The sequence below is a fragment of the Bombina bombina genome, chromosome 4 (genome assembly GCF_027579735.1).
Source record: "Bombina bombina isolate aBomBom1 chromosome 4, aBomBom1.pri, whole genome shotgun sequence".
NCBI classification, from domain to species: Eukaryota; Metazoa; Chordata; class Amphibia; order Anura; family Bombinatoridae; genus Bombina; species Bombina bombina.
In genome coordinates, this window is record NC_069502.1 from 815,856,805 (window position 1) to 815,873,122 (window position 16,318).

A 16,318-nucleotide genomic window follows, 5' to 3' on the forward strand; every position below is an offset into this window, starting at 1 on the left:
AATCTGAAACAGAGGCTATTTAGTCTTTAAAAAAAAAGATGTAAACATTATCTTTTTGTCATCTGCACTGAACTGTGCCCTGTGGTCATTTTGACACAAGGATGAATGTTGAAATAAACATTTGACAGTGTTTAACAAACCCTATCTAATTTTATACATGTGTTATCAATAGCCATTCACCAGGAAAGCATGATTTTGACACAAGGATGAATGTTGAAATAAACATTTGACAGTGTTTAACAAACCCTATCTAATTTTAGACATGTGTTATCAATAGCGATTCACCAGGAAAGAAAGCATGTCTAATCTGAAACAGAGGCTATTTAGTCTTAAAAAAAGATGTAAACATTATCTTTTTGTCACCTGCACTGACCTGTGTGACCTGTGGTCATTTTAAAGCATGGAGGAATGTTGAAATAAACATTTGACAGTGTTTAACAACCCTATCTAATTTTAGACATGTGTTGATCATAGCATTTCACAAAGAATGTGAAAAGAAGAAATAAAATTTATTTGCTTTTAATATTAAGTACATGTAGAATCAGTATAAATTTGATACAAGAAATTATACTAAAAAGAGGTGTGTCTATGTGGGAGGTTTTTTTCAGTTGGGAGGGGTTGTGCAGGGGGAGAATGCTTCTGTGCAAGAGCTGTGTGATTAGCACACATTATCTACAGACAGCAGTTTTTGCAGGGAGAATACTTCTGTCTGTGTAAGAGATATGTGAATTAGCTCATATTTTCTCCAGCATGTATCAGACAAACTGCATGTTGAACACTTTTTAGATTCAAAAAGACTGTATAGCTTAACAACTTTTGGTTAATTAAGAAAGATACAAAATATTTTCTCTGTCTAATGTCCGAGTCCCATTACGCAGAGAAGATATCTATTTTTATATCTTCTCTGCGTAATGCCCTCGGACATTACGCAGAGAAGATATTTTGTATCTTTTTTTTCTTAATAGCCTTATTAGGAATACATTGAATTAAAATGTGTTCTGTTTTGTTTTTTGTTTTGTTTTAAATTTAAATGCATTGAAATGTTACAAAATATCAGTTAAATGATACATAAAACATTAACACAACACTATTTAAAATAAAATTATATTGTTTATTATTTTAACATTAAAATAAATGTTAAAATGCTCTTAAAAGAAGCCATTAAAGGGAATTATTTTAACATTAAAATAAATGTTAAAATGCTCTTAGAAGAAGCCATAAAAGGGGCGTAAAATATGGAAAATAGTGGGCGGGTAGGGTGGAAATATTGGGAGGAGAGTGGGCGGGGATCTGCATATAAAGGGGCGGGGATCTGCCTATAAAGGGGCGTGAATCTGTCTATAAAGGGGCGTGAATTTGCCTATAAAGGGGCGGGGATTTGCCTATAAAGGGGCGTGGTTTGCATATAAAGGGGCGTGGTACCTGTCACATTAAGTTTGACGAGATATCCCTATTTGTACTACTTATGACTTAACAGCTCCTCTGAATGTTTTGATTTTGAGCTCTATTCTGCATTTAATTTTCTATAGTTGTTCTGCACTTGTTTGTGTGTATATTTCTGTATTTGTAATAAGCAATAATATGAAGCATACTCAGTTATCTTCATGTTACCAACTAGCCTGAAGCATACTTTTATTGTGTACATCATAAGCATACTGTTGCTTTCTATTTACACATGCATATTCATGGACTGTCTGACTCGCTATATTCTACACTGATGTTGTTCAGTCTGCGGCCGAGGACATAATTTTCTGTTAGCCAGTCTAACACTATAAACGGAAAGCCTTGGATTTACTCTCTTTCAGTATTACAGTATAAGAATACTTTACGATATATTATCTCTGAGATTTTCCTATATTTAGCTTTATATACTCTGCTATAAATTACTTGGAATCTGGGTGGTTACTGGCCCTAAACCATTGCTATAATAGCACCATCTTATTTTACAGAGCCCCATATTGCTTAGTAGCTAATGAAACAGCTATCCTCTACAAAGGTCCTAGATTAATAAAGGAGTCAAGATGTCTACTTATCTAAGCTACCATACTCAGACCTTGGGGTTCCTATATCTACTTATTGGTGGGCCCAGGTCTTATCACAAATGGCTATTATACACACTTTACACCTGACTACTATTAATAATATCTGTTTATTTAGTTCAGTGGCCTATTTAACTTCACAATATCTCCCCCAAGAGTTACACCTATAATAGATGAGGTCAAAAAGTGACTTCAAATTGTTTTGGGAATTATTTTTCCTCTTCATATTGCTATTAGATTATTAGGTCCAAGAGTGACCTACTAAGCAGTGAGAGGAATTCATAATAATAAAATGAGGTTCCCTTTAAATCTGTCCACCTACATTGCTGTATTGTTTTAGTTATTACATGCATTTAATTGTGTATTATTATTATGTTAGCCCGAAATAACTTGTAAATCTGCTATTATTGTAGATGGACATGTATTCTATGTTGTATTCTCTACCAACCTCAATAAAAAAAAGGTTACATCTTTTGTGTATAATATGGACACATTTATGCCTTAATAAGTTAGCAACACTGGCAAAGCTGTCCTAAAACAAGTTTCTTTCTTTTTATTTTGTTAGCACTAATATACCAGATATATACAGATTTTTAGTAAAAAGTTAAAAAAAAACATTTAAAAGACATAAAACTTAAGGTTTTAAAAGAATTGTATAAATATAATAAAATAAACATATTTTAAAATAAACGCATTTTGATACTTAAATTTTTTAAAAAATGTTTTAAATACCAGTTTTTACTTAGATATTGTCATTATATTTTTTATTCTATGCTAATATTCTATCATATATTTTTTTAAAATACAAATTCACTTAAATATAATGATACTAACTTTGTTTTAAAATGTAACACTGGGTATTGCAATTCTTAAAAGATGTAAAGAATATTAAAAATAACACATTTTAAAGGACTAACCTGCATTTTAAATTTTAATGATATACAAAATAAATATTCTATTTCGTATTTTAGCTCCTTTCTTAAATAATTTCTTACATCTGTAAAACAGAACTATTGGGTCTAAAAATATGTTTCAGTTGAAATTGAAATAAAAAAGTTTCATTATGAAGAGTAGTGATTTAGAAAGACATAGGATATTATTTAATTTCTAGGCTTTACGTATGAGTAGCCCAAGAAATATTTAAATGCATTCCATTTAAATTCCATGAATTTGATAAGATTAAGTGGAAAAATAAAGAGACTTTTTTTTCTATTGAGTAAATTAAGAAAGGTTAGCATAGTGCAATCTTTGTATTTCTGCTTCTCAGTTTTAATGACAATAAATCTAAGGTTTTTATGAAGACTTTTACACTATGACTATATTAAAGGCATTTTTCTACTTTCAAAAGTCGGGAACTCAACCACACAACCTTTGAATGTCTACAAATAACTAGAAGTCCAATTCGCTATCCATTGAGCCACAGAGCCTGTTTTTTTAGTACAGATTAGAGATTGGAGTACAGATACATACTCCTTTAATGTTTTATTTATTAAATATAATTTAATAAAAAAAGTCCTTGTTATAGTAAATAGTGTTTTGAAAAAAAGAACAACTGTGGTTGAGTTAGCCTTTGTTGGAGCTCAAACATATATGTACAGTAGTAAAAATATATATATATGGTTGAATATATGTGAAACAAGGTCAATAATAACATTTTCCATATTCTACATTAAAATTACCTTTATTACAAGTTATACTTTTTGATTAAATAATGATGCATTTATGCCATAATCAGCAGGTAATAGAGTCCAACAGCAAATCTGTCTTTTACAACTTTTTTTTTACTTGAACTAATATAGCAGACATTTACAGACTTTTATTAAAAAGGTTAAAAAACATTTAAAAGACATACAAAGTAAAGGGACAATATACAGAAAAACAAGTATTAATGCTTTTAAGAATACTCCCATGATAACTTATAAACGTGCACCCTCATTAAGGGATAACTTATTAGAGCAATGTCCAATGTCTGGTAAAATAAACCCTATTAAGGGATACTTTACATGCAATACTGGTTTTGTGGTCTACCTTACTAAGTGTCCATGTGGAAAAATGTATATAGGAGAGAACAACCGTAGAGTGTGTGACTGTATTGTGGAACATAGAGCTTATATTCATACCAAATATGAGGAGGCTCCAGTGTCTCAACTGTGCTTCCAAATACTAGAACAGGTTAAATTACCCATATGGGGTGGAGATAGGAAATTATTATTGAAAAGTAGGGAACCATATTGGATTTTTCATCTTAATACCCTGGTACCCAAAGGTATTTTTTGTGTAAATGTTTTGGAGATGATCCATTAATATAGCCCATCTGGGAGTGTTTTTGTAACAATGTATAGTTTTGCTTATTTTTTTAATAACATTGTGATTTTCATACTCCTAACCAAGCCCCTAATTATCAGATGCACACGTGTAATTTACAGACTCCTGCTGGCTCCTGTTTGTGTAATCTTTCTGTTCATATACAGGGAAGGGGCGAGTGTCTGCTTTCTTAGCCCCTTTCACGGGGTGTACCAGCCTAACTTAATCAACATTGCTAAACTGGGAGCTTCTAAGTAAGTTTGTAAAAGGTTTATACTGGATTTTTAGATCAGTATATGTGCATATTCTTATTTATAGTACGGTCTATTATGTGCACTTTTATCAAATTGGTGTATACTGTCCCTTTAATTATAAATATTTTTTAAATTTAGAGTTTGCCTATAAATCTTATGAGCAGGGTTTGTTAAAATAGGTTATATATTTGTATTATTAAAATATAGGTAGAAATATTAAATATTTTAGGATCTTATTTATAGATGATGGTGAAAGGTTAATTGTGTTAGCCTTGTTTTGTATCCGTTGTGGATTTAAATTTGATATGGATGTAAAGCACTTTTATTCAACATGACTAAGGGGTAATTCACAAAATGTTGTTGTACAACTGCATTGCCATGGATTAAAGAATTGAAAGGATATACCTGGTGTTCCTGTATGCTTTTATTTATTATGGATAATTTTAAGCGTTAGCAGGCACTATCAGTGGGCATAGGATTGATATCAGGGAGTGAGCTAGACATTTTGCATTTGATGAATTTTCTGATGTGTAATAAGATTTGATTTCTCAGTAAAACATTTCCCACATTCAGAACACGAAAATGCTTTCTCTCCTGTATGAATTTTCTGATGAGTAATAAGATGTGATTTCTCAGTAAAACATTTCCCACATTCAGTACATGAAAATGCTTTCTCTCCTGTATGAATTTTCTGATGCTTAATAAGAGTTGATTTCTTAGTAAAACATTCAGAACATGAAAATGCTTTCCTATATGAATTTTCTGATGCTTAATAAGAGTTGATTTCTCAGTAAAACATTTCCAACATTCAGAACATGAAAATGCTTTCTCTCCTGTATGAATTTTCTGATGCTTAATAAGAGTTGATTTCTTAGTAAAACATTTCCCACATTCAGAACATTAAAATGCTTTCTCTCCTGTATGAATTTTCTGATGCTTAATAAGAGATACTTTCTGAGCAAAACATTTCCCACATTCAGAACATGAAAAGGCTTTCTCTCCTGTATGAATTTTCTGATGAGTAATAAGCTGTGATTTCTGAGTAAAACATTTTTCACATTCAGAACATGAAAATGCTTTCTCTCCTGTATGAATTTTCTGATGTTTAATAAGAGTTGAATTCTCAGTAAAACATTGCCGACATTCAGAACATGAAAATGCTTTCTCTCCTGTATGGATTTTTTGATGTCTAATAAGATTTGATTTATCAGTAAAACATTTCCGACATTCAGAACATGAAAATGCTTTCTCTCCTGTATGAATTTTCTGATGCTGAATAAGAGTTGATTTCTCAGTAAAACATTTCCGACATTCAGAACATGAAAATGCTTTCTCTCCTGTATGAATTTTCTGATGAGTAATAAGAGTTGATTTCTGAGTAAAACATTTTTCACATTCAGTACATGGAAATGCTTTCTCTCCTGTATGAATTTTCTGATGAGTAATAAGATGTGATTTCTGAGTAAAACATTTTTCACATTCAGAACATGAAAATGCTTTCTCTCCTGTATGAATTTTCTGATGCTTAATAAGATTTGATTTATCAGTAAAACATTTTCGACATTCAGAACATGAAAATGCTTTCTCTCCTGTATGAATTTTCTGATGCTTAATAAGAGATACTTTCTGAGCAAAACATTTCCCACATTCAGAACATGAAAAGGCTTTCTCTCCTGTATGAATTTTCTGATGAATAATAAGCTGTGATTTCTGAGTAAAACATTTTTCACATTCAGAACATGAAAATGCTTTCTCTCCTGTATGAATTTTCTGATGTTTAATAAGAGTTGATTTCTTACTAAAACATTTCCCACATTCAGAACATGAAAATGCTTTCTCTCCTGTATAAACTTTCTGATGCTTAATAAGAGTTGATTTCTGAGCAAAACATTTCCCACAATCAAAACATGAAAATGCTTTTGTATGAATTTTCTGATGCTTAAGAGTTGATTTCTCAGTAAAACATTTCCGACATTCAGAACATGAAAATGTTTTTTCTCCTGTATGAATTTTCTGATGCTTAATAAGAGTTGATTTCTTAGTAAAACATTTCCGACATTCAGAACATGAAAATGTTTTCTCTCCTGTATGAATTTTCTGATACTTAATAAGAGTTGATTTCTGAGTAAAACATTTCCCACATACAAAATATGAAAAATCTTTCTGTCCTGTACGAATTTTCTGATGTCTTAAAAGATTTGATTTCCTGGTAAAACATTTCTCATTTTCAGAGCATACATTTCCCATGTTGCTTCTTTGATTTTGAAGAAGATTAAAATAAGTATCTGTACTTTCAACATGACTAGGACTTGGATTAGTGAAGTTTGCAAATTCACCTGTTGATAATACAATGGGATTAATGTTAGTTAATAATGATATAATTATAATATTGGGGATATTTTAACTTTTCTGAACAAGTGTCTAGTACAAGACTAAGGAGCAGGCTTTGACCACTACACCTCTCCTTAGCTTCATGCAGTTTACTAGACATTAAGGAATATTTTATATTTATTTTATAGCAAACATTTTTAAAAAATCATGTAACAAATAAATTTTTTGGACAAATACAGTACAAATACTGTACAGATGTAGCAAAATACATAAGAATCACAAATACAAAATCTCTAACAAACCACTATCCTAATATTAGCAAAAAAAATCAACTAAAAACATAATTTATGCTTACCGTACAAATTAATTTCTTTCATGGCGGTGAGAGTCCACAATTCATTACTCTTGGGAATGACTCTTCTCTGCCACTAGGAGCTGCTTATCCCCTCCTTATGGAGGTCCAGCCGGAATCTCATGGAACTATTCGCCGGATGGACTCGATAGAGATCCCTGCTGAATTTAACCTAGGTTGCTCCAGTAGCCCTTTGCCAAAAACTCTTTTGGGGATTTGTCAGACAATGGATGGGCATGGGTTGGGATGATTGCTAAGAGGAAGAAAACTCAGGAACCTGGGGTTTTTGATACCTCTCCACCTCATGCTGGTCCGGAGTACCCTTTTTAAGGCTGCCGCTCTGGTCCCCAACGACAGATAATTACGCTTTTTGGAAAGGGACATCTAGGGGCCCGGAGATCTCCAATGGTACCCTGGAATAGCCGCCGCTCCCTCAGGATCACCCCAAAGCCGCCACCTGTAACATATCTCAGCCTAATGTCACTATCCCTTTAAGAAATCCTTCTCTGACTGCTGCATTTGGGCAGTATTCACATTCAGCTTGCTTGCCTGCCTGATTAATCATTCATGCACCTGATTACCTCAGCCTCTTTTTAAGCCTTCTCAGGTCTAATGTGCCTTGCATTAACATTGAAGTGTGATCCTGAACAACAAAGGTCTGTGACTGTTTCCTGTATGAATTTACCAACTATTTCAACCTACAGCATTTTCTATTCCAATGCCTAAAATCATCAAATCGCAAGTATCCAAATAATTCCATTTTCTGTTTCCTGGACACTGCTACTTAACAAACTCAGAACTTTATTATAAATCAAGCATACTTTTGGTTATCATCACTCTCAATTACAACAGCATCTTACTCAGAACTTTATAACTATTTCTCTGCTACAAGTTGTCATTGCTGAAATATCCTGCTGCAAATATGTTAACATATTCTGAACTCTGCATCTATGTGTTCAATTAAAAGCTTTCATGTGATTCTCCAATATATGTTCAAACAGTAATTGATGCCTTAAACTTAACTTTCACCTGTGCTGCTCTGCTAATTACTGACATACAGCTCTTTATAATATTATATACTGTGAACCTGCAACAAACCAAGTTTGCATCTAAATGCACAAACAGTAATTAATGCCTAAACTTGCAGCTTGTCTAAGTACCTGTGCAGCTGTGCTTAAACTCTGACATACAGCTTTATATAATATTATGTACTGTGAACCTGCAACAAACCTAGTTTGCATCTAAGTGTCAATCTTTTACTAGATTACTCTGAAGCCTGAACATTCCACATTGCTATATTTTTTCTCTCATGGAATCCTGCAGTTACTTCTATTAACTAACTATAAGTCACAGTGAAGTCAGAATATATTGTATACAAATGTTGCACTCTCCATTTATTCTACAATAACTTCTAGCAACTATGAATCACAGAATATCATCTATCCACGTCCAGGATACTCTTCCCCGGGTCAGGGGTCGGTGTCTTCAAATCCCTACCACTGCCCCGAGGGTCTGTGTCCTGAGCGCATGTACACCGGATCATGACACCACCTGGGATCTGTGTGGGACTATGGCTCCTATGGAGTCCCAAGCATGTCTGGAGGGGTGGGAATCTTTAGATCAGATAAGGCTCTTGTCAGGTGGCAAATGTGTATATAAGCTGTGTGTTTTTCCCAATAAAGCCTGTTCTTGTTTCACCTTAATACTGGTCTTGTATGGTTATTAGCGTGGGCTACTTGCTATAATCACTTTGCTCTGCTCTACAGCTACAGGTTCCAGGATAAAGAAGGATAATTTGGCGGAGATACCCAGTCGGGGTATCCGGAGTCCGTCACAGTAGAATCTTGTGATTTCTCACCACCATGAAAGAAATATATTTATCAGGTAAGCATAAATTATGTTTTCTCTTATGCACGTGGTGAGAGGCCATGATCCAGGTAGGAAAAAAGTAATAAAAACATAAATTATGCTTACCAGATAATTTCCTTTCCTTCTGTATGAGGAGAGTCCACAGCTTCATTCCTTACTTGTGGGAAATACTGAACCTGGCCACCAGGAGGAGGCAGACACCCCAGCCAAAGGCTTGAATAGCTCCACCACTTCCCTCATCCCCCAGTCATTCTGCAGAGGGAACAAGGAACAGTAGGTGAAATATCAGGGTATAAATGGTGCCAGAACAAAACAAAAATTTAGGTCCACCCAACGGACAATACGGACGGGGGCCATGGACTCTCCTCATACAGAAGGAAAGGAAATTATCTGATAAGCATAATTTATGTTTTCCTTCTTAATATGAGGAGAGTCCACGGCTTCATTCCTTACTTGTGGGAAACATATACCCAAGCTCTAGAGGTTTCTGAATGAAAAGGGAGGGTAAAAAGAGAGGCGGACCCTATTCTGAGGGCACCACAGCCTGCAAAACCTTTCTCCAAAAAGCTGCTTCAGCTGAAGCAAAAACGTCAAACTTGTAAAATTTTGAAAAGGTATGTAAAGAAGATCAGGTAGCCGCTCTACAAATTTGATCCATAGAGGCCTCATTCTTGAAGGCCCAAGATGAAGCCACAGCTCGAGTTGAATAAGTCTTAATCCTCTGAGAAAGCTTATGTCCCGCTGTCTCATAAGCTAAGTGAATAATGCTCCTCAACCAAAAAGATAAGTAAGTGGATGAGGCCTTCTGCCCCCTACGCTTTCCAGAATAGACAACAAACAAAGTCTGTCTAAACTGCTTCGAAGCCTGGAGATAGAACCACATCCAAATTATGAAGTAACCGCTCTTTTGAGGAAGAAGGATTAGGACACAAGGAAGGAACCACAATTTCCTGATTGATGTTTTAATCAGAAACAACCTTAGGAAGAAAACCTAACCCAGTACGAAGAACAGCCTTATCAGCATGGAATACTAGATAAGGTGGTCACATTGCAAGGCAGCCATCTCAGATACTCTGCGTGCCGAAGCAATAGCCAGTAGAAAAAGAACCTTCCAAGACAGTAGTTTAATGTCAACTACATGCATAGGCTCAAACAGAGCCTTCTGCAAAACTTTAAGGACAAGATTTAAACTCCAAGGAGGAGCGCTAGATCTAAACACAGGCCTGATTCTAGTCAGAGCCTGAACAAAAGACTGGACATCTGGAAGCTCATCGAGCCTCTTGAGCAATAAAACAGATAGGGCCAAAATCTGTCCCTTAAAAGAGCTAGCAGAAAGGCTTTTTTTCCAGACCATCCTGGAGAAAGGAAAAAATCCTGGAAACCCTGACCTTATGCCAGGGAAATCCACACTCTTCACACCAGAATAAGTAGGTCTTCCACACCTTATGATATATGCGACAAATGACCGGCTTACGCGGCTGAATGAGATTATCAATAACTCTCTCCGAAAAACCTCTCTTGGCTAGGACTAAGCGCTCAATCTCTACACTGTCAGCCTCAGTGAATCTAGATTTTGATGAACATAAGGGCCTTGCTCCAGCAGATCCCTGCGACAAGGTAACCTGCATGGAGGAGATAATGACATCCCCACCAGGTCCGCGAACCACATCCTCCGTGGCCATGATGGAGCAATTAGAATCACTGATGCTTGTTCCTGCTTGATGCAGGCCACTACACGAGGGAGAAGTGGTAACGGCGGAAAAATTTAGATCAGACTGAACCTCAAAGGCACTGCTAATGCATCTATTAGCTCCGCCTAAGGATCTCTGGACCGCGATCTATATCTGGGTAGCTTGGAATTGAGTTGGGAAGCCATGAAATCTATTTCTGGCATCCCCATCTGTTGCAAATCTCTGCAAACACCTCGGGATGGAGAGACCATTCCCCTGGTTAAAAAGATTGTCTGCTGAGGAAATCCTCTTCTCAGCTGTCCACACCCGGAATGTGGATTGCTGACAGCGAGCAGTTGTGGGCTTCTGCCCATTCCAGAATCTGAGATACTTCCCTCATTGCTAGAGAGCTCCTCGTTCCCCCCTGATGGAAGCCACCGAGGTAATGTCTGATTGGAATCTGATAAACTGGGCAAAACCCAGAAGAGGCCAAGACTTCAAAGCATTGAAGATCGCTCAAAGTTTCAAAATGTTGATCAGGAGAAGGGGTTCCTCTCGAGTCCAGAGTCCCTGTGCCTTCCTGGCACCCCAAACAGCTCCCCATCATGTGAGACTCGCGCCCATAGTCACAATCTCCCAGGATGGTCTCAAGAAGGATGTCCCTTGGGACAGGTGATCTGGACAGAGCCACCAGGAGAGCAATTCTCTTGACCGGTTGTCCAGAGAAATCTGTTGAGACAGATCTGAATGGCTGCCATTCCACTGTCTCAGCATGCACAGCTGAAGAAGTCTGAGATGGAATCTGGCAAAAGGAATGATGTCTATGCAGGACACCATGAGACCAATTACCTCCATATATCGAGCCACAGAGGGCCTTAAGGAGGTCTGGAGGGCAAGACAATTGGAAGTTAGCTTGTAATGTCTCTGGTCTGTAAGGAATATCCTCATGGATATGGGGTCTATTATCGTACCCAGGAACTCCACCCTGGTACTGGGAATAAGATAACTATTTTCTAAGTTTATCTTCCATCCATGAAATTGAAGAAGAGAAAGAAGGGCTTTCGAATGGTCTTCTGCCAGATGGTAGGATGGTGCCTGAACCAGAATATCGTCTAAGTAAGGCGTCACTGCTATACCTCTTGTTATGGCCACTGCAAGCAGAGCCCACAGAACCTTCATAAAGACTCTTGGGGCAGTAGCTAGACTAAACGGAAGTGCAATAAACTGGTGTTGGTCCAGGAGTGAAAATCTTAGGAAATTGACATGTTCCCTTTTAATAGGGACGTGAAGGTAGGCATCCTTCAGGTCTATCGTGGTCATGAACTGTTCTTCCTGAACTAAGGGAAGAATGGACCTTATTGTCTCAATCTTGAACGAGGGGACAGATAGGAATTTGTTCAAACACTTTAGGTTCAGAATCAGTTGAAAAATACCCTCCTTCTCTGGGACCACAAAGAGGTTTAAGTAGTAACACAGACCTCTCTCCGCTGGCGGTACCGGTACAATGACCCCCATGGAGTAGAGATTCCTCAAGCACCCTAGAAAAGCCTCCCTCTTTTCTGGTCTTGAAGACAGGTTTGATAAGAGGAATCTGCCTCTGGAAGGATGAGACTTGAAACCTATCCTTATCCCTGGTTGATGACTACCAGGACCCACGGGTCTTGCACGTTCCCCAAACCAAGCTTCTGAAAAGAGTGACAGTCTGCTCCCTACCAGATCCAGAGCCGGATCGGGGGCCGCCTCTTCATGCCGACTTTGACTCGGCGGGCTTGTATTTATTTTAGGACTGAGTCGGCTTCCAAGTTCCCTTGGACTGCTCAGGCTTTGCAGAGGGTTGCTGACGTTGGGATTTATCTGAACGAAAGGAACGAAAATTAGGACCTTGTCCCTTAGGATTATTCTTCTTATCCTGCAGTAAAAGGCACCTTTGCCTCCAGTAACCGTTGAGATGATTGAATCTTTCCCTTAAATGGGTGGGAAAGAAGTCTAAATTTTGAAGTGATAATGCCCGCAGACCAAGACTGCAGCCAAAGTGCCCTATGGGCTAGGACAGAAAAACCTGAAGCCTTGGCATTCAGGTGAATAATCTGCATATTTGCATCACAAATAAAAGAATTAGCTTCCCTTAAGGCCTTAATTCTTTCCTGGAACTCGTTGAGGGGACCCTCCACCTCGACCAACTCAGATAAGGAGTCGCACCAGTAGGTAGCCACTCCAGCAACAGCCGCTGCCGGTTGAAACAAATATCCCTGAAACATTTTTCTTAGAGTTTCCAACTTCTTATCCATGGGCTCCTTAAACAAACTATCCTCAAGTGGAATAGTAGTGCATTTAGCCAGAGTGGAGATAGCACCATAAATCTTAGGGACGGAACCGCACAACTCTAATTGAGAATCCAGAACTGGGAACAATTTCCGGAAGGGGAAAAAGAAGAGCCAAGTCTTTCCCATTCGTTCTTGATAATTTTCGCCATCTTAACGGGAACCGGGAAAGTCTGTGGTACAACCCTGTCCTCATAGACCTTATTTAATTTAGAAATACAAGGTTCTTCAGGTAATTTAGTTTCTGGAACCTCCAAAGTAGCCAAAACTTCCTTTAGCAGAAAGCATAATTGTTCAATCCTAAATCTAAAGTCTGGTTCCTGGCTTAGAGGCAGCAGATTCCAACCTAGAAAGAGTATCCTCTGAAGTATCAGAGGTGTCTTCATCAGCGGATAATCTAGTATCAGATCAATCCAATAAGCTAGTAGATGACACCTGAGAAGGATAGCAATATTGGACCTTTCGCTTGCGCTTAGCAGGGCGAGGTAAAGCACTGAAGGCCACAGACACTGACGTTTGTAACTTTTCAGTAAAGTCTGGCGGTAAAAGGGCTCCTCCAGATGGAGGATTAGGAGTGCTACGGGAAGCTGCATGTGTATTTGGAGATAACTGTAAGGTGCGCACCACATGGGACGGCTCAGTAGTACTAAACATATTAGCTTTCTTTGATATAATTACTTTATCAAGGCATGTGGAACATAATTGAGCAGGCGGGTATACCGTAGCCTCCTCACAATATAGACAGGCATTGGATTTTGGTAAAGAGGGAGTACCCTCTAACGTATAAGAGTCCTCCATAGCTTGCGCTTATAAAATGGACAATAGAAAAAGAAAAATGGCACCTTTATACCCCCAATGGCTGGGGCACTCACCACCTCCTACGACCCAGGCCCAACGGAGAATCTGATTCGTCTCTGGTAAACCGCACGGTCAGGAAGACGAGAAAATCAGTGTGACCACACCCGGTCACGTGTTGCGCCATGCAGGACCACCCCTGCTGCAGCTAAAAGCGCGCCAAGCCTACCAGGCTGCGCAGCTAATCAAAATGAAAGTAAAACCTGTACGTTACAACATCTGCCTGAGCCTCATCTCACACATGTGGCAGCATAAACACAATATTTACATTATGTGATTAATCCCCCGTTCAATAATCCCCTTCCGGAGATATTAACCCTTGATTCCATACAGAAAAAAAAACAAGAATTATGCTTACCTGATAAATTAATTTCTTTCCTTGGCATGGAAAGTCCACAAATCCATTCTAATTACTAGTGGGGATTCAACTCCTGGCCACCAGGAGGTGGTAAAGAATACCCCAGCAAATCTGTTAAATAACATTTCCACTTCCCATAAACCCCAGTCAATCAGACGAAGGAAGACACAATGGTGTAGAGGTGCTTGAGGTTTAGAAAAGACAAAAAGCTATCTTAAACTTAAAATAAAGGCGGGTCGTGGACTCTCCATGCCAAGGAAAGAAAATAATTTATCAGGTAAGCATAAATTTTGTTTTCTTTCCAATGGCATGGAGAGTCCACAAACCTATTCTAATTACTAGTGGGAACCAATACCCAAGCTAGAGGACACAGAATGGAAGGGAGGGAGAACAAGACAGGTGGACCTAAACAGAAGACACCACCGCTTGAAAAACTTTCCTCCCTAAGGATGCCTTTAGCTGAGGCAAAAACATCACATTTTTAAAATCTAGAAAAAAAATGCAACAAGGACCAATATCTCCTTGCAGATATGTCCCACAGCCTCATTTTTAAAGGCCCAGGAAAAAGAAACAACCCTAGTGGAATGAACCAATCAGGAGGCTGTTGTCCAGCTGACTCATAAGCCAACCGAAAAACACTTCCCAACCAAAAGGAAAGAGTAAAAGAATTTGTCTTCTGGCCCTTACGTCTACCTGAGAATACAACAAAAAGTCCAGAAAAATTTATAAAATCTCTAGATGCTTGCAGATAGAACTCCAATGACAAAAGGCATATATGTGCAGCCACCAAACATCAGCTAGCTGGTAGTGCAATTGCTGCCCCTTAGCCTACCTAGGTATACTTTTCAACAAAGGATACCAAGAGGAACACAGAAAATTAGATAATTGTTTAAAATGTTATCCTCTATCTGAAGCACCAAAGTTTAATTTTAACTTTAATGACCCATTGGGGCCTAGTTATCAACGCGTCTACTTACCTGCCTTCGCCAGCCCAATACGCCCGCCTAAGCTCGCCTACCATCGCCGTCGCGGATCTGAAAAATCTCGCCAAAGTTATCAATAAAGTTGTCAAAAAGCCGCGCACCAAGTACGGGCCGATGAGCAGCGGACTGTGATAGTTATCACTCATCCGATCTCGCTGCTCTTCGGCTTTTTTACAGCTTTATTGACAAGCTGTCACTAAGCACCCACACTAAACTACACTGTTCTACCCCCTATACCGGCGCCCCCGGAGCCCCCGCAACTAAATAAAGTTATTAACCCCTAAACTGCCACTCCTAGACCCTGCCGCAACTCTTATAAATGTATTAACCCCTAAACCACCGCTCCCGGACCCCGCCGCCACCTACATTATACCTAGTAACCCATATCCTGCCCCCCCTATACTCCTGCCATCTATAATAAATTTATTAACCCCTATCCTGCGGATCCCGGACCTCGCCGCAACTAAATAGTTTAACCCCTAAAACCGCCACTCCCGAACCACGCCGCAACCTATATTAAACTTATTAACCCCTAATCTGCCCCCCCCTACACCATCGCCACCTATACTAAATTTATCAAACCCTATCCTGCCCCCCCTACACCGTCGCCACCTATAATAAATGTATTAACCCCTATCCTGCCCCCCCCTACACCGCCGCAACTGTAATAAAATTATTAACCCCTAAACCTAAGTCTAACACTAACCCTAACACCCCCCTAACTTAAATATTAATAAGAGAAATATTATTTAGATTTATTTAATTAACTAAATTAATCCTATTTAAAACTAAATACCTTTAAAATAAACCCTAATATAGCTACAATATAAATAATAATTATATTGTAGCTATCTTAGGATTTATTTTTATTTTACAGGCAACTTTCAATTTATTTTAACTAGGTACAATAGCTATTAAATAGTTATTAACTATTTAATAGCTACCTAGTTAAAATAAAGAGAAATTTACCTGTAAAATAAAA

At 37.9% G+C, this 16,318-nt stretch overlaps 1 pseudogene; it reads right to left on the minus strand.

Annotated features, from left to right (window-relative positions):
* Window positions 1-5,221: 5,221 nt before the first annotated feature.
* LOC128657093 (oocyte zinc finger protein XlCOF6-like) overlaps window positions 5,222-16,318 on the minus strand; it is a 74,427-nt pseudogene continuing 63,330 nt past the window's right edge.